A 19892-nucleotide genomic window follows, 5' to 3' on the forward strand; every position below is an offset into this window, starting at 1 on the left:
TGGCGACGTCAAAACATCATTCAAGAGGATGAACCCTAGTGAGGTGTCAGACCCTGATGGCGTACCTTATAAGGGACTGAAAATCTGTGCCAACCAAATGGCCAGAGTGTTCATGGACATTTTCAACCCCTCAATGCTGCAATCAGAGGAACCCACCTGCTTCAAAAGGGCCCAAGTAGAGTTGTGTGAGCTGCCTCAACGACTATCGCCCAGGAGCACTAACTTCTACTGTGAGGAGATGCTTTGAGAGGCTGGTCATGGCCAGAATTAACACGTGCCTAAGTAAAGATCTGGTCCCACTGAGCATCATAATCGCTCCACAGCAGATGCAATATCACTGGCTCCCCACTCAGTGCTGGATCACCTCAAAAACAGCAATTTATACATACAGCTGCTCTTCAGACTCTACGCTTCGCCCTTCAATACCATTATTCCCTCTGGTCAAGAAGCTACAAACTTTAGGCCTCTGTACCACACTCTGCAACTGGATCCTTGACTTTCTCATCGGAAGACCACAGTCAGTACAAACTGGAAACAATGTCTCCTCCTCACTGATTATCAACACAGGGGCATCCCAAGGATGCGTGCTTAGCCCACTGCTCTACTCATTATACACCCATGACTGAGTGACCAGGCACAATTCCAGTGCCATCTACAAGTTTGCCGATGATGCCATAGTTGTCAGTGGAATCACAGACGGCAATGAAGAAACGTACAGGAGGGACATAGATTATCTTATTGAATGGTGTAATGACAACAACCTTATGCTCAATGTCAACAAAATCAAAATGATTGTGGACTTCAGGAGGAAGTCAGGGGAACACAAGCCAGACCTTATGGAGGGCTCAGTAGTGGAGAGGCTCAAGAGGTTCAAATTCTCGGGTGTCAACATCTCCAAGGATCTCTCCTGGAGCCTCCATGTTGATCCAATCACAAAGAAGGCTCGCCAGCAACTATACTTTGTGAGGTGTCTGATGCGCTTTGGTATGTCACTAAAGACCCTTGTAAACTTCTACAGGTCTACCGTGGAGAGCACTCTGGCTGGTTGCATCACTGCCTGGTTTGGAGGCACCAACTCTCAGGGCAAGAATAAACTCCAGAGGGTTGTTAACTCGGCCTACGACATCACAGGCACCAGACTTCACCCCATAGAGGATGTCTACATGAGGGAGTCTTAAAAAAACAGCCTCTATACTAAAAGACCCCACTACCCAGGCCATGCCCTCTTCACTCTGCTACCATCGGGGAAAAGGTACAGGAGCCTAAAGATGAGCACTCAGTGGCTCAAGGACGGCTTCTTCCCCGCAGCCATCAGATTCCTGAATAATCAATGAACAAGACACTGCCTCACTTTTCGTGCACTAGTATTTTTTTATATATATAATGTCGTAAGATGGTTATAATATGAATGTTTGCTCTGTGATGCTGTCGCAAAACCCCGAATTTCATGACCTGTTGATGACAATAAATTCTAATTCTGAAGTCTATAAAATAGCCAAGAGCTGAGCTCGAACAATTCCTGCAGCTGGAGCTGTGGGAGAGGCTCTCCCTGACACGTCACTGCAACTCATCACCGTTCTTCATCACCCACACACGAGCTGCCCTGTTCGTAACACATCCCCACAACAACGGCCTCACCCAGACAGAGTTATTCCCTTGGTCCTCTCCCATCCTCTCTGCAACTTAAACCCTTGGTCTGCACGGGAGTCTGCAGACGCGGTGGTTGTAGTAAAAACACTCAGTAAATGGCATCGGTGGCCTGGTTCTGGAGTGAACAGGATGGATGGTTTCAGTACTCACTTAACCACTTCTTCCATTCGTGGGTGAGCTGTGCCTCAGACCCACTCACCCTCCAACCTTGATACAGACCCACCCACAGTGTGTCCCCAGAAGGCCCGAAATGTAATGAAAGATGAAAGGAGCATAGTTGGACACAAATTGATCTTGTTTCACGGAACAAATTAAATAGCCAGAGATCTGGAGGACACGAGGCTTTACGATCTGGGTGTCTAGGCTGTGGATACTACTGATGTTGGAAATGCAGAATGAAAGCAGAAATTGCTAGAAACATCCAGCAGGCCGGGGAGCATCTGCAGCAGGAAATGGTCGACGTTTCAGGTGTGAGAATGGAGGAAGGCAAAAGAAGGTAATTGAAGAGCAGGGAGGGGGTTTCGCTGAGAGCAAGTCTGGGGTGGTGGTGGGGATGAGTAAAGTAGATATCGGGTCAGGGAGGGAATGGGAGCAGTCAGAGAGTGAGAAAAGAAATTTGGAGTGAAAAGAATGCAGGAGAATCTCAGCAGGTCAGACAATGTCCTTTATGTAGTCACCAACATTTTGGGCTTGGCCCTTACATCGGGTTATGACCAAAATGTCAGCAGGCACTGGAACTGTAGCAAAGATAAAGATGCGTAATGGGGCGGTTAGTGTAACGCTGTTACAGCACTAGCGATTAGGTCCTGGGTTCGAATCCCGCGCAATCTATAAGGAGTTTGTACGTCCTCCCTGTGTCTGTGTGGATTTTCCCTAGGGGCTCCAGTTTCTTTCCTCCCTTCAAAAGTGCACTGGGGGTGGAGGTTAATTGGGCGTATGAAACTGTGTTAACTAATCCCTAATCAGTCCTTGTCTATCCAAGTATTTATTTTCCAGTCTCCAAGAATATAATTCAGTTACTTCTCTGTGTGAAACACACCCTATCCCTGAAATCTCCCCTGAACTTGCCTTATTTTGGTAATCTTCCACATATATTCCTCCCTTCATCTTAAACAGATATTTTCTGGTATTTACTTTTGTCACCCTGGGGGAAAAGGTGCTGGTTGTCCACCCCATCGAGGCTCCTCAGAATCATGTACAGTTGTATTAATTATCCTTTTATCCTTCGTTACTCCAAAGAGAAAAGTACAAGCTCTATCAACCACGCTTCATAATACGCGCTTGTGGTGCACAATAATCACGTTGACATGATGGGTGATTAAACGGCTTCAATTACCAAAAACCTGAGCATTACTGATACACAACTTGGCCAGTTGCAGGTACAGGAGCAAGAGGGGAAAGTTCGAGCACGCCAGCCTTTATTGGGAAATCCGGGGAGGAGCCAAAGGAGGGGTTAGGGAAGATCAGATAGGTTTGGACTGGCCAGTCCCTACATCTATGCAAATGCCTTTCACCACATTCACCCCTTCGATAAGATAAAACCCGGCAGGGTGATGTGGCAACACGGAGCACGTACTGTACTTTATTACATATATACATGGTTCACAGTGTCCATCACAGGTTCAGCCTGTCCGGTGGTCTCGTGATCCTCTGTGACGTCCAAGGAGCTGGGCGAGGCCCCTGTTGTTCCTGTGCCGAGCTCACGTCTGTGTATCTGTGGGTAGAATTTCGGTTACTGAGCCCTTTGCTGTCTGTTGGGGTGGGCTCCTTGCTGGCGAGATCTCTGTGGGATTGACCGGCGCAGGTGCTTGACTTTTGACTGGTGCTGGTGGGGTGTGTTCTATGGTAAGGGTTAGGGATGGGGGGAGGGGGTACATTAAAACCCTGGGACGTTGATGGGCGCTGTGTCGATTGATTGTCTGGTTCTTCTGGGGTCACCTGATCAGTGTTAGTGTACCCTGCCTAGGCCAGGTCTGGAACTGACATCATTTCCTGGTACCGCACAAATGCATATTGTGGGTTCGCGTGGACCAGATCCACTTTTTCCACCAGGGGATCTGTCTTGTGGGGTCTAAAATGTCTCCAAAGAAGTAATGGCCCCTGTGTCATCAGCCAGACTGGCATCAAACTCCTGGGAAAAGAAAAGAGTCTCTCATGAAGGGTGGCATTAGTAGCCATGCATAGCAGGGACCTATTAGGGTGCAGTGCTTCCAGTAGCACCTCTTGCCACTGGAAGACGGACATCTCTTTTGACGTAAGGGCCAACAGGATTGCTCTCCAGATTGTACCATTCTCCCTCTCCACTTGCCCATTCCCGTAGGGGTTGTAGCTAGTAGTTCTGCTCATGGCTCTCCCCGCCGCCTGTAGATACAGTCGCAGCTCCTAACTCATGAAGGAGGAATGACTGTCACTGTGTATGTAGCTGGGGTATCCAAACATAGTGAATATGGTCTGGAGTGCTTTGATGACCGTGGTTGCAGTCTTATCTGGACAAGGGATAAATGGGAACTGGGAGTACTCATCCACTACAGGCTCAGTAACTGAAATTCCACTCACAGAGGTACACAGTCCTGCAAACTCAACGCAGGAACAACAGGGGCCTCGCCCAGTGCCTCGGACGTCAAAGAGGATCACGAGACCACCGGACAGGCTGAACCTGTGATGGACACTGTGAACCATGTATATAGGTAATAAAGTTCAGTACATGCTCCGTGTTGCCACATCACCCTGCCGGGTTTTATCTTATAGAAGGGATGAATGTGGTGAAAGGTATTTGCACAGATGTACGGACTGGCCAGTCCAATCCTACCTGACCTTCCCTAACCCCTCCCTTGGCTCCTCCCCCAGGGCTTGATGCTGGGTCATTAATTTGTACCTCACATGCATTGGGTTTGTTGGGGTCCTGTACTGCTTCTGCAGCAGGGCCGTCACCTCATTGTACGTTCGGCAGTCTCTAATTATTTGAAACGCCCGATCGGCCACAGATGCAAACAGGAGATCGTACTTACCTTCAGCATCCCTTGGGTTGTGGCGGCGCATGAACGTCTGCATCCCGTGCAGCCACCTCTCGAAGGTAACGTCTGCGTTGGGCTCCCTGGGTTCAATCGTGAGCATAGTTGGCCGGCAAACTTCTCCCATTACCCGTTGCAGAGTTGATGCAGACCCCAGGGATGGGACCGTTACTGCACCATGTGGTTGGGTTGACTCCACTGTCTGTGGGCTGGGTGACCAGGCATCTTCCTGATCACTGCTGTTTTGTCCTGTATGCTGAGCTTCCATGGCTTTTGTTTTGGTAATTAAATGTGGTGCACAATAATCACGTTGACGTGATGGGTGATTAAACGGCTTTAATTACCAAAAACCTGAGCATTACTGATACACTACTTGGCCAGGTTCCAGGGTCAGGAGCAAGAGGAGAGAAGGTCCGGGCACGCCAGCCTTTATTAGGAAATCTGGGGAGCAGCCAAGGGAGGGGTTAGGGAAGGTCAGGGAGGTTCCAACTGGCCAGTCCATACATCTATGCAAATACCTTTCACCACAATGTTCTCCAATCAACGTAACTTCCTGATAAATCTCCTCTGCACCCTCTCAAACGTTTCCACATCCTTCCCGTAATGAAGCGACCAGAACTGATAGAGCTTTGTGCATTTTACAAGACCATTAGAGATAGAAGCTGAATTTGGCCCATTGATCTGTTTTGCCATTCTTATCCAGCCTTTCCTCTTGAGTTACCTGATAACCCTGGATATTTAATTCCCAATCCTCTCCACCCTGTAACTTTTTCTGCCATGCCCACTAAATCACGTCCCTGTAACTTGTGCCACAGGTTCGCCCACGTTGTTTTGAATACCACGAGCATTTAGATCACACATGTCAAACTCAGGCCCACGGGCCAAATTTGGCCCGTGATATAATTATATTTGGCCCGCAAGATCATATCAAATATGTATTAGAGCTGGCCCGCTGGCCGTCATGCCAGTATATCGCACGCACAGCTAATACTACAAATCCCAGAATGCTTTGCAAATACGTTGGCTCCGGCCTGTCAGCCCGCTCATCGCCCCCACCTCCTCTCTTTACTTCCATTAGCATCTGCGACCTGTCGCCTAACTCACATGTAATAAACCCCTTACGAAAAATGGCCAAACGAAAGACAGAAAACAGGACCTTTCAAGACAGGTGGGAGGAAAATGCTGACCCCAGAGTTTGATGAACTTGCATCTAAGAAGAGATGCCAAGTATCTGGTTTAGACCCAGGTGCATCAGAGTAAATCACAGTGGAGCAAGCGAAGCTTGGATTCATATTTTCTTTGGTTCACTTTGGACTGTTCATCGTTGAAAGATTGGATTTTCATTGAAGCAAGTTGTTATTTTTTTGACTTGTTGGCTTGTGAAAAAAAATACATTTAAAAGGAACTTAAAGGCTAGAGAGAAATATTATTGATTGAATATTTTATTTCTCATTTGTTAATGCTTCTTCTGGAAAGAGTTTAACCCAAACTATTATTAAACATTTATTTTAATAAGAAAAAGTTTAACATTACATATGTTGAAAGAAGAGAAAACTCAATCAATATTTAGTTTGGCCCACGACTTTGTCCAAGTTTTTAATTTTGGACAAATGCCCTCCGTGAATTTGAGTTTGACACCCCTGCTCTAGATGAAGGGCCCTTACACTCATTGTCCTTTTAGAATCTAATTGTCTTTGTGGCTTTTGTATTTGATATTTCTATACTTCAGTCCTTGTTACATTGTTATAGATTTCCAACTACCCCTTTAGGTTCAACTTGAACTTGAATTCGATGGGCTGTGAAGATTCACAAGAATTACTCCTGAAATGAAGGGATTAGCATATGAGAAACATTTGATGGTTTGTGGATTCACGACTGAGTGGATGTGGCAAAGTTATTTCCCATGGTAGGGGAGTCCAGGACAGGAGGGCATAACTTCAGGATTGAAGGGCTCCCATTTAAAAGAGATGCAGAGGAATTTCTTCAGCCAGAAAATGGTGACACCCTGGCTGCCACAGGCGGTTTGGGGCGGCCAGGTTATCGGGTGTATTTAAGGCAGAGATTGATAGGTTCCTGAATAGTCAGGGTATCGAAGGTGAAGGGGAGAAGGCCGGGCAGAGGGGGTGAGTGGAAGAATGGATCAGTTCATAATAGAATGGCAGAATGGACTTGACAGGCTGAATGGCCTACGTCTGCTCCTATATCTTATGGCCTTCTGGGTTTGTGTGAAGGACTGCTGGTGAGGACTACTGCTGATGTGAGCTTGTGAGGAAGCTTTCAGAACAGGACATCGTTAACAATGTTTAGGAGAGGAGATGATGGAAGGTTGCAGTGTTACGGGTGCTGTGGTAGTTAACAATTTCTCGTGGGGATCGAGTATTGCTCCTGGATGAAACTAGACAGTGAATAAGCTGCTGTGAGCCCTCATTTCATGCTGTGTTTTTGAGGCTGTGTTTTTGAGGCTGTGTTTTTGAGGCTGTGTTTTTTGAGGCTGTGTTTTTTGAGGCTGTGTTTTTTGAGGCTGTGTTTTTTGAGGCTGTGTTTTTTGAGGCTGTGTTTTTTGAGGCTGTGTTTTTTGAGGCTGTGTTTTTTGAGGCTGTGTTTTTTGAGGCTGTGTTTTTTGAGGCTGTGTTTTTTGAGGCTGTGTTTTTTGAGGCTGTGTTTTTTGAGGCTGTGTTTTTTGAGGCTGTGTTTTTTGAGGCTGTGTTTTTTGAGGCCGTGTTTCTTGAGGCCGTGTTGAACGCTGAGCGGTTTGCTATTGATTTAAAATAACTCTTCTGCATCAAACTAGTCATTTCTCCAGAGGTTTCCATCCGCTAAGGGAGGCTTGGTCGGATACAAGCGTGTTATTAATGGAGAGTCCCTCCACTGCATGATTAACGTACGGCTCTCTGCATCTACCGTGTTATGGCTGGAGATCGGAATCAGGTTTATTATCATGAACATGTGTCACAAAATTTGTTGTTTTGTGGCAGCAGATTTGTATTATATAGGCGTAAAATTTGAACAATTTACAGTTCTGTAAATAAAGAGAAAAAAAGTGAGGTTGTGCTTCTAGGTTAATTACGGACGTGCTGTTTTTGTTCTTGGATTGTCCTGTGTTTGGTCAGCTTTCATGAGCTCCTTTGCACTACTCACCCAGTTTCTCATTGTTGGAGTGGTGTGTTCACATCTGCAACTTGTTCCACCCTCATCTCTCCCAAAATCGAATAAAGACAGATGTGGGGATTTTTCTGCTTGGCCCGGATCATCCTTGACTTGGTCGAGGTGATAATCTTACATCAGACTGAATCTCTGACAAATGTATTTTTAAATGTAAATTTAGACATACAGCGTGATAACAGGCCCTTTTGGCCCACGAGCCCATGCTGGCCCATTACACCCAAATGACCTATATTCCCACCCCCCCCTCTCCGCAGTATATTTTGAAAGGTAGGAGGAAACCAGAGCACCTGGAGGAAACTCACACAGACACAGGGAGTACATACCAACTACTTACAGACAAGCGCTGGATTTGAGCCCCTGTTACTGGTACTGTAACAGCATTGTGCCAACTATGCTATCCCCTCAAAAGGGCTCAGGCCCAAAAGATAGGTAATAAATATGTTTACCTCCCATGGATGCTGCGAGACCTGCTGAGTTTCTCCAGCATTTCTGTGTTTTTAACTACAGTCACAGCCCCTGCAGACTCCTGTGGTTCACTCCTCTGACAAAGGTGCTCCTGGAGCGGTGTTTGGACAGGAATTCCAGAACTCGACACAGTAATGATGAAGGTGTAGATTGTGGTGGGTCACTGGGTGGCATTCCCTGACTGCCTCAGAAGTTGGGAGGTTGTGTGTTTGGCAGATATTGTGGATAATCGGGCCAACGACTCTGCCTGCATCCTGTAGCTCTCTAGTGACTCCAGAGCAATGATTGATAGTTCTTCACTGTGTTCTCACAGACATTTTGTCTTTCCAGAACCTCATGCCCTCTCTCTGCAACCTCCAATCTGATGATAGACCCTTCGGTTCCGACTTGCCTACGCAGGCGGGAGATGGAGAATAAAGTGGGCCAATGTAACACTGGGTCTTTCGGGGTTCAGTCATCAGAAATTCCACATGAGATTGAGTTGCACGAATTTGTGAAATTAAGAGGGTGATAGAATAATAGGATGATCCCTGGAGCGGGTAGCTAACAAGGGCCAGCATCAGCCATATTTTCAGAAAGGAAAGGATGTTGTGGGGGATCATCCACTGAGTGAGTGTAGGTGGAAATCAGGCCCTGGAAGGGAGTAATCATTGCATTGGGAATAGTCTATAGGTGTCCAAATAGCAACCGAGGTGCAGATAAGCAGGCAGACTTTGGAACGGAGCAACAATAATAGGGTTGTTTTGGGGGGGGGGGGAGGGCTTCAATGTCCTTAATACCTCTTTAGTGGAAAAGGTTCAATGGGCAGAATTTGTCAGATGTATCCAAGAAGGATTCCTGACATGGTATGTGGACAGACCAACAAGAAGACATTTGCCATTCTCCAATCCTGCCTGGTCTGGTAATGGAGAGATTCCTGGGGCAGTAGTGGGTAGCGCAACACCGCCATCAATCGGAACCGGGGTTCAAATCCAGTGCTGTCTGTAAAGAGTTTGTATGTTCTCCCCTTGTCTGTAGGTTTTCCCCGGGGCTCCAGTTTCCTTCCACAGTTCGAAACGTTCCAGGTTTGTCGGGTAATCGGGTGGCACAGGCTTGTTACTGTGCTGTATGACTAAATATAAAAAAAATATAGACCAGTGAGACTTCCATCAATTACTTTTTGAGGGGCAGGTCCTGCTTCATGAGCCTAATTGAGTTTTTCGAGGATGTGACAAAAGAAATAGATGAAGGTAGGGCAGTGGATGCTGGTATATGGATTTCAGTAAGGCATTTGACAAAGTCCCCCACAATAGGCTCGTTCAGAAAGTCATGAGGCATGGGATCCAAACAATCTTGCTGCTTGGATTTGGAATAAGTTTGCCTGCAGAGACTAATAGCAGATGGAACGTATTCTGCATGGAGATCAATGACTAGTGGCATTCTCCAGGGATCTTCTGGGACTCCTGCTCTTTGTAATTTTTATAAATGACTTGGATGAAGAAGTGGATGGGTTTGCAGATGAATCGAAGGTAGGAGATGTGGAAGGTTGTCAGGATATAGACAGGATAATGTGTTAGGCGGCGAAGTAGTAGATGGAGTTCAATCCGGATAAATGAGAGGGGATGCATTTTGGAAGGTTAAACTTGAAGTCAGGGTACGTGGTTAATGGCAGGATTCTTAACAGTGTGGAGCAGCAAAGGGATCTTGGGATCCAAGTCCATAGATCTCTCCAGGTTGCTGTGCAGGTTGATAGGTTAAGAAGGTGTATGATGTGCTGGGCTTCAATAGTTGGGGGAATGAGCTCAAAAGTCATGGGATAATGTTGAATCTCTTTAAAACTCTGAGTATTGCGTTCATTTCTGGTTGCCTCATTACAGGAAGGATGTGGATGCTTGAGAGAAAGTACTGAGGACATTTATCAGTATGTAACATGGATTGGAGAACATGTCTAATGAAGCAAGGTTGACTGAGCTGGGTCTCTTTGGAACAATGAAGAATGAGAGGTTTTTGAATAGAGGTAGACAAGATAACGAGGGATTTTTATAACACGTTTTCCCAGAGAACATCTGTTTCAGGTGAGTTTAGGGGACACATCAGAGATATTTTTTTACACAGAGAGTGCTCGGTGCCTGGAATACTTTGCCAGGGGTGGTGGTGGAGGCTGGTACAATAGGAACATTCAAAAGACTCTTAAATAGGTACATGCTTGTCAGAAAAATAGAGGGTTGTGGATGTGAGGTAGGGAAGGATTGGGGGAGGGGGGGGATTAGATTGTTATGGAGTTCGTTTGCAGAGGTTGGCACAACATTGTGTGCTGAAGGGGCTGTACTGTGCTGTTATGTTCTGAAAATGAATGGAGTGAATCTAATCTGGGCTCGGATTAAACGGCACAAATGTTGCAAGAACTGAACTCAGTCACAGGTGTCCTTCCGGCTTGTAGTTCACTCGAATCCAGCAATCTCTGTGAGAAACTCAGTGTTGCTCTGGTAACTGGGAATTGGCATGCAACGGTGCGTCACATTTATTAGAGAACAAACGTAAAGAACTGTGAGCACGGGCATGGGGTGGGCTGAAGTTCCACTGAGCCTCTGCTGGGCTCTCTGTCTCCTGTCTGTGGTGCGCACCCTCCCCTTGTGGCCTGCTGTGTGAAATCAGGGCCACTCTGCTTCTCAGCACTGGCTTGAAGGTCAGGCAGTCAGTAATGTTTACGGGGCCTTAATCTGTCCAGACTTGTCCAAGTTATTTACACAAAGCCTCCCGTACTCTGTTTGAAAATGTTTTTCTCCGTCCCAATCTTGTTGTGGGAAATTAAGCTCATCACTGTTCTCATAACTCCGGCCTACTTCCACAGGGGCACCCTGCAAGGTGCTGCCTTGTTCTGACCCTCACTATACAGAACTAATCAGTTCAGTGAACATTAGAGTTGGGGAGTGCTGGAGAGGCTTCGCCACAAGATTCCATCAACACAGAAAATAGAAAGAATGGCAAAGCAGATTGCTGCAGATGCGTGATGTCGAGAACCATAGAACACCACAGCAAAGAAACGGGCCTTTTGGCCCATCTAATCTGTGACTAACCTTGATGCTGCCTGGTCCTATCGACCTGCACTCAACCATATCCTTCCCTACCCCTCTCATCCAGGTACCTTTCCAATCTTCATTTAAATGTCAAAATCCAACCCACATCCCCCATTATGTTAGCAACTCGTTCCACGCTCTCACCACGCCCTGAGTGAAAGCATTCCCCTTCATGATCCTCTTAACCTTTCACCCTTAACCCATGGAGTTCAACAGGAAAGGCTGCATACGCTGCGATTGTAGTACTGGAGAAACTCAGCAGAGGTAGCCAACATTTTGGGCCTGAGCCCTTTGTCAAGCAAAAAGCAGGCAGGCTTTCCTTCTCTTCCCCATCCCTGTCTCCTTCCCTCCAGCTCTCCACTCCCTTCCCTCTCCATCCACAGAGCCACCCCCGTCTGCTGCTGAGCGCTCTGTGGTGAGATGTAATTCCACCACGAGGGCACCAGGGGTCACCCCGGTGACCTTGTCTATAAAGCCGTCCAGAGCTCCAGTCCAGCCTTCCAGGTTCATCTTGCAGAAAGAGACAAGACCTCTTAGTGTACATATTAGTTTATTAAAGCTGCCTTATACTCCCACTGCTGGTCTGGTTATTGTCAGTACACTCTCCCTCCCTTCTGCACCTATTACCTCCTGCCTGTGGGACTGTGCTTCTCCCTCTGCCCCTCCCCCCCACCATTTTGTCCAGGCGCCTGCTGACATTTTGCTCCTTCCTCGATGAAGGGCTCAACCCCGAGACACTGTTTATGAATTTTTCTCTTTGTTAGACACTGTTTGACCTGCTGAGTTTCTCCTGCACCGTGTTTTTACTTCAACCACAGTGTCTGCAGACTTTGGTGTTTTACACCTGAATAAAGAGGTGGGGAGTGGAGAGGAGGGTGAAAGGAGCAGGCTAACAGGTAAGAGGATATAGGTAGAAAAGGAAAAAAAAGCTGGCGTGAGCAGGGATGGGGTGGCCTTCTGAATGGAGAGGGAAGTGGTGGGGAGCTGGAGAGGATTAGGAAAAGAGAGAGGGGTTTAACATAAACAAGAGAAGTCAAGATTAATGCTGTCCCAGTGCTCTGGCTCTCTAATTCCACATACCATTCCCACACCGGCATGTTTCTGCACAGCCTCATGCACTGCCAAGCCGAGGCTACCCGCCACTTGGAGGAACAGCACCTCATATTCCCCAGAGCACTCTTGAGAAACACACAAAATCCTGAAAGAATCAAGTTTATTATCATCAGATTGGACAAGTACAACCCGACGAAACAGCATTCTCTGGTCCTCGGTGCAAAATACACAGATATGGAACCAGACAAACAATTATGACAAAAACGTTTCAACATCCCTTGCTGCTGTTTTCCCACACACAAGCTTCAAATTAGCTTAAAAAAAACCAATTAACTAATAAATCACAAAAACTCCAATTTTCAATCGAAAGGATGATCCCCCACAATGTTATGAGCCCAGAGGACCCCAAAACCCAGCAGCAACAGATATTCACCAAGACAAATGATTATTTAAACAAAAGTTGCTTTTAATTATCTTTAAACATGAAAACAGCATCAAACTTTAACTTATCACTATTAACTTAACTAACTTAACTCCCTTCTAATTCTAAGTGCCCGTGTATGTAATGTGCGTGTAAGTCCACAAAAGTTCTTGAGTTCACAGTCCAATCTCACTTCTCATTCCTCCAAGTTTACTGGTTGCAGGCAATTCTTATACTGTGCACAGAATTTAACATTTATTAAGTTTTCCAGGCTTTGGTGCTTGAAAGGTAAATGGTTACCACTCAGGAAGGTTCTTGTCGGTTTTCAGAGAGAGATTTGTTGTTCCAGGACACAAACTGATCCCTTCTAATCAGCCACATCAGTGTCTTGCCGAAGAAACTTGCCCCATCTGGGTTTTCCAGATGATAACCTCTTCCTTTCAGGTCACCACAGAGTTCCTTTTTGTTTCTCTTATTTCAAGTGAAACATTAGACAGCCAGTCCTCTCCTCTTGTATGGACCACAAGGGCGTTGACCAGGCTGAACTAAGAACTCACAACCCGTCTTCAAAATGGAGTTTTCCACAAGTTTGCCAGCTTGTCCTGTTCCAGCCCCAGCTACTGCTGCTGACTGTAGAACTGTAGAACTGAATTCTCTCTCAGAGAAAAAGCCTGTTTGACTCTCTCTGCTTGCAAAACCACATGATCCTCCTAGAACAGCAAGTTGCACACCAGACAGCCTGTGGCTCAGATGAGTTCTTTCATCTGTTGTCTTTTTCTAAACAACAATCCATTAGTGAGCCTGTCTAGCATTAGCAGAGCTCCAGTATTTTAAATAAGATCTGTTTTAAAATGTTTGTATGTGACCTACACTAAAAAGCCTGCCCCAATGTATCTCCCAAAAACATACAATACAAACACAACATAACCTGTCACACAAATACATAAATATTGTTTTGCTTTCATATCATTTCATGAGATTTTCCACCTCTTCTCTGAAGTGCGATTCATCGTTGTTGCTGCTTGGCCAATGACTGTGTCATCTGCAAACAATGGAGCTGGATCTGGCGATGCAGTCATGGGTCAGTAGCGTGAACAGGAACAGGTTGAGCTCACAGTCCTGAAGTGATTGCCTGACCCTTCGAGCCTCTTCACCATCTCGGTGTTTACTCACTGATGGAAGAGCCTGTCTGAACTGAGGCCCTCCATCAGTTTGGTTTTTTAAACATTTTAGATGATGAAGAGTTAGTTAGCTCAAGTTTATTGTAGCAAAAGCGCCATTAGGAAGTTTGTTTGCCGATCTGTTCCATGAGACCTTGGATTCATCCCAGCTATTGTGATTGGTAAATTGGTACCACAACTTCTCCCCAAGATACCTTGGAGGCAAGCGAATTGGGCTTGGGTGTAAGGGAAGAATTTTTTAAATTTTTTAAAATTTTTCACACTATGAACCACACTGACCAAAATACACACAAACATTTCCCTCTTGAATATACACAGTGTCATTTTCTCCCCTTTCCCCCCCTTCCCTCCCTCCTTCACCCCCCCTCCCCACCCACTCAACGTTCAACATATATGATACATTAAACCCATTAAACAATGTCATCACACAATGAAAATAAACAAGAAAATTGTGTCATCTACTTTTACACACTGGGTCAGTTCATTTCGTCTTCTTCTGTCATTTTAGGGGGTGGAGGTCCGCGGTAGGACTTCTCTGTTGTGTTCCATGTACGGTTCCCAAATTTGTTCGAATACTGTGACTTTATTTTTTAAATTATATGTTATTTTTTCCAATGGAATACATTTATTCATTTCCATGTACCATTGCTGTATTCTCAGGCTCTCTTCTGATTTCCAGGTTGACATAATACATTTTTTTGCTACTGCTAAGGCTATCACAATAAATCTTTTTTGTGCTCCATCCAAATCGAGTCCAAGTTCTTTATTTCTTGTATTACATAGAAGAAAGATCTCTGGATTTTTTGGTATGTTGCTTTTTGTGATTTTATTTAATACCTGATTTAGATCTTCCCAAAACTTTTCCACTTTCTCACATGCCCAAATTGCATGTCCTGTTGTTCCCGTTTCCTTCTTACAGCGAAAACATCTATCTGATACTGTTGGGTCCCATTTTTTAACTTTTGGGGCGTGATATATAACCTGTGTAACCAATTATATTGTATCATGCGTAACCTCGTGTTTATTGTATTTCTCATAGTTCCGGAGCATAGCTTTTCCCATATAAACCATATAACCACTTACAGCACAGAACAGGCCAGTTCGACCCTACTAGTCCATGCCGTAGCAAATCCCCACCCTCCTAGTCCCACTGACCAGCACCCGGTCCATACCCCTCCAGTCCCCTCCTATCCATGTAACGATCCAGTCTTTACTTAAATGTAACCAATGATCCCGCCTCGACCACGTCTGCCGGAAGCTCATTCCACATCCCCACCACCCTCTGCGTAAAGAAATTTCCCCTCATGTTCCCCTTATAATTTTCCCCCTTCAATCTTAAACCATGCCCTCTAGTTTGAATCTCCCCCACTCTTAATTGAAAAAGCCTATCCACATTTACTGTCTGTCCCTTTTAAAATCTTAAACACCTCTATCAAGTCCCCTCTCAATCTTCTACACTCCAGAGAAAAAAGCCCCAGTCTGCACAACCTTTCCCTGTAACTCAGACCCTGAAATCCTGTCAACATTCTCGTGAACCTTCTCTGCACTTTCTCTATTTTGTTTCATTCTTTATCTTTATGTTTAGATCTTGTTCCCATTTTTGTTTGGGTTTACAGCTTGTTTCCTCGTTCTCGTTCTCTTTCTCTTGTAGTTTGATGTACATGTTATAAATCTTTTAATTATCATTGTGTCTGTAATCACGTATTCAAAATTGCTTCCTTCTGGTAACCTCAGCCTGCTTTCCAATTTGTCCTTCAAGTAGGTTTTCAGTTGGTGGTATGCAAACATTGTACCGTGAGTTATACCATATTTGCACTTCATTTGTTCAAAAGATAATAATTTATTTCCCGAAAAACAATTTTCTATTCTTTCCATCCCTTTTCCCTCGCATTCTCTGAAGGAAAGGTTATCTATTGTAAAGGGGATTAGTTGATTTTGCGTCAGTATTAATTTTGGTAGTTGATAATTTGTTTTTTTCCTTTCTACGTGAATCTTCTTCCAAATGTTGAGCAGATGGTGCAGTACTGGTGAATTCCCATGTTGCACCAGCTTTTCATCCCACTTAAATAGTATATGTTCGGGTATCTTCTCCCCTATTTTATCTCGCTCTAATTTGGTCCAATCTGGTTTTTCCCTTGTTTGATAAAAATCTGATAGGTATCTTAATTGTGCTGCTCAATAATATTTCTTAAAGTTTGGTAGCTGTAAGCCCCCTTGTTTGTACCATTCTGTTAATTTATCTAGCGCTATCCTCGGTTACCCCCCTTTCCATAAGAATTTCCTTATTATTTTCTTTAGCTCCTTGAAGAATTTCTCTGTAAGGTGAATTGGTAATGATTGGAATAGGTATTCTATCCTTGGGAAGACATTCATTTTAATGCAATTTCCCCTTCCTATTAGTGTTCGTGGTAAATCTTTCTAATGTTCTAAGTCGACTTGTAATTTCTTCATTAATGGCTGATAATTTAATTTGTATAGATGGCCTAGTTTATTATCTAGTTGAATACCTAGGTATCGCATTGCTTGTGTTTGCCATTTAAATGGTGATTCTTTCTTAAACTTTGTGAAATCCACATTATTCATTAGCATTGCTTCACTTTTATTTGCATTGATCTTGTAACCCGACACTTCTCCATATTCCTTCAATTTCTGATGTAATTCTTTTATTGATAATTCTGGTTCTGTTAAGTATACTATGACGTCATCTGCAAATAGACTGATTTTATATTCCTTCTCTTTTATTTTTATCCCTCTTATTTTATTTTCTGTTCTTATCAGTTCTGCCAATGGTTCTATAGCTAACACGAACAGTGAGGGAGATAGTGGTCATCCTTGCTTAGTTGACCTGCTTAATTTAGATTGGTTTGATATATATCCATTTACTGTCACCTTCGCCAATGGTCCCTTATATAATGCTTTAATCCAATTAATATATTTCTCTGGTAGGTTGAACCTCTGTAGTACTTTGAATAAATAATTCCATTCTACTCTGTCAAAGGCTTTCTCTGTGTCTAAGGCAACCACCACGTTGGCGTCTTGTTTCCTTGTACTGCATGGATTAAGTTAATGAACTTACAGATATTGTCCGTTGTTCGTCTTTTCTTAATCCAGTTTAATCTAGTTTTACTATTTTCGATACACAGTCAGCCAATCTGTTTGCTAATAGTTTAGCTATGATCTTATAATCTGTGTTGAGTAGAAATATTGCTATATACGATGCTGGTGTTAGTGGATCTTTCCCCGTGTTTGGTATTACTGTAATTATTGCTGTTTTACATGAATCTGGTAAGCTTTGTGTTTTATCAATCTGGTTCATTACTTCCAGGAGAGGAGGAACTAATAAGTCTTTAAATGTTTTATAGAATTATATCGGGAGTCCGTCCTCTCCCAGCGTTTTATTGTTCGGTTGTTTTTTTAATATATCCTGTATTTCCTCTATTTCAAATGATTTTATTAATTTGTTTTCCTCTTCTTCTTGCAATTTCGGTAGTTCAATTTTAGCTAGAAACTCATCTATTTTGTCTTCTTTCTCTTTGTTCTCAGTTCGATATAATTGCTCGTAGAATTCCCTGAAGTTTTCCTTGATCTTCATTGGGTTATATGTAATTTGTTTGTCCTTTTTCCTTGATGCCAATACCATTCTTTTAGTTCGTTCTGTCTTAAGCTGCCAAGCTAGTATTTTGTGTGCAAAAGCGCCATTAGGAAGTTTGTTTGCCGATCTGTTCCATGAGACCTTGGATTCATCCCAGCTATTGTGATTGGTAAATTGGTACCACAACTTCTCCCCAAGATACCTTGGAGGCAAGCGAATTGGGCTTGGGTGTAAGGGAAGAGTTTTTTAAAAAATTTTTTAATTTTTCACACTATGAACCACACTGACCAAAGTACACACAAACATTTCCCTCTTGAATATACACAGTGTCATTTTCTCCCCTTTTCCCCCCCTTCCCTCCTTCCTTCACCCCCCCTCCCCACCCACTCAACGTTCAACATATATGATACATTAAACCCATTAAACAATGTCATCACACAATGAAAATAAACAAGAAAATTGTGTCATCTACTTTTACACACTGGGTCAGTTCATTTCGTCTTCTTCTGTCATTTTAGGGGGTGGAGGTCCGCGGTAGGACTTCTCTGTTGTGTTCCATGTACGGTTCCCAAATTTGTTCGAATACTGTGACTTTATTTTTTAAATTATATGTTATTTTTTCCAATGGAATACATTTATTCATTTCCATGTACCATTGCTGTATTCTCAGGCTCTCTTCTGATTTCCAGGTTGACATAATACATTTTTTTGCTACTGCTAAGGCTATCACAATAAATCTTTTTTGTGCTCCATCCAAATCGAGTCCAAGTTCTTTACTTCTTATATTACTTAGAAGAAAGATCTCTGGATTTTTTGGGATGTTGCTTTTTGTGATTTTATTTAATATCTGATTTAGATCTTCCCAAAACATTTTCACTTTCTCACATGCCCAAATTGCATGTACTGTTGGTAGTTTGTGCTTTTTTTCTCCTAGCTCATAATACTTCTGTTTTGTCTTCATTATGTTCTTCTCCACCTTGTATGTTTGTAGTGTTTCGTATTTTATTTTTTTGTCCTCCAATTCTCTTCTTTTTGTTGTATCTTCCCTTGTTGCTAATTCTTTTTCTGTACTTACTATCTCCCTTTCCAGCTGTTCTATTTCCCGATTGTGGTCCTTCTTCATCTTAGTTACATAACTTATTATCTGCCCTCTGATGAAGGCTTTCATTGCATCCCATAATATAAATTTATTTTTCACTGATTCCGTATTTATTTCAAAGTACATTTTAATTTGTCGCTCAATTAATTCTCTAAAATCCTGTCTTTTAAGTAGCATGGAGTTTAACCTCCATCTATACATTCTAGGTGGGATGTCCTCCAGTTCTATTGCTAATAACAGGGGTGAGTGATCCGATAACAATCTAGCTTTATATTCTGTTTTTCTAATTCTCCCTTGAATATGGGCTGACAACAGGAACAGTTCTATCCTTGAATATGTTTTATGTCTACCCGATTATTATGAATATTCCTTCTCCTTTGGGTGTTGTCTCCTCCATATATCCAAAAGTTTCATTTCCTGCATCGATTTAACCATAAGGGTGTAAGGGAAGAGTTGATGGGCATGTCACAGGGAATTGATTGGGTTAAAAAGCAAAAAAACCAAAACCAATCTGCTGGAGAAACTCAGCGGGTCGAGCATTATTGGTAGGAGGTAAATATGGTCCACATTACGGGTTGTGGGCAGCACAGTTTGTTCTAACACCAATGACCAGGGTTCGAATTCCACACTAGCGAGTTTGTACGTTTTCCCCCGTGCCTGCATGGGTTTTCCCCAGGGAACTCTAGTTTTCTCCCATTCTTCAAAACGTACTGGGGTTGAGGTCAATTGGATATAATTGGGCGACACGGGTTAGTGGGCCGAAAGGACCTGTTACTGTGCTGTGTGTCTAAATGTAAAATTTAAACTTAAAGTCTTTGTCAAGATGAGTTAATGGGCTAAATGAGTTTGTTCCAATGGATGGGTTGGATAGGATTGTTCTGAGAGCCAGTATCAAGACAATGGGCCAAATGATCTCCTATTTCACAAGGAAATAAAATGTAAATGTGAGGTCAGTTGTTAAGCGATCAGTTTGGTTGATTCTGTCTGAATGCAGCGATTGTCACAACTCAGTGGGCAATGTGCTACCAAGCCTCACTCATTTTCCAGCTGACAGCCAGAGAGGTATTTGTAATGGACATGTATATGGGATAAGTGGGCAAGCAGCAGCAGGATGTGTGATACTCTCCTCAATCTCAAATGATCTGGGACCACATGCCCCAGCTCGGTGTCTGATGGCCAGCTGCTGTATTTGTGGGAAG

At 43.8% G+C, this 19892-nt stretch overlaps 1 protein-coding gene across 5 annotated transcripts in view; it reads left to right on the plus strand.

The window, feature by feature from the left end:
• Window positions 1–19892, plus strand: part of LOC138755891 (anion exchange protein 2-like) — a 356627-nt gene that overhangs the window by 8913 nt on the left and 327822 nt on the right. The window contains exon 1 of one of the 5 annotated variants that reach the window (XM_069922671.1): window positions 8–2146. The exons of the other annotated variants lie outside the window; for them this stretch is intronic. The gene's annotated coding sequence lies outside the window, so the exon portion shown is untranslated. Of the gene's footprint in view, window positions 1–7; window positions 2147–19892 lie in introns of those variants that run through there. 5 annotated transcript variants of the gene reach the window in all.

Source organism: Narcine bancroftii, chromosome 2 (genome assembly GCF_036971445.1).
Source record: "Narcine bancroftii isolate sNarBan1 chromosome 2, sNarBan1.hap1, whole genome shotgun sequence".
In the NCBI taxonomy this organism is placed as follows: Eukaryota; Metazoa; Chordata; class Chondrichthyes; order Torpediniformes; family Narcinidae; genus Narcine; species Narcine bancroftii.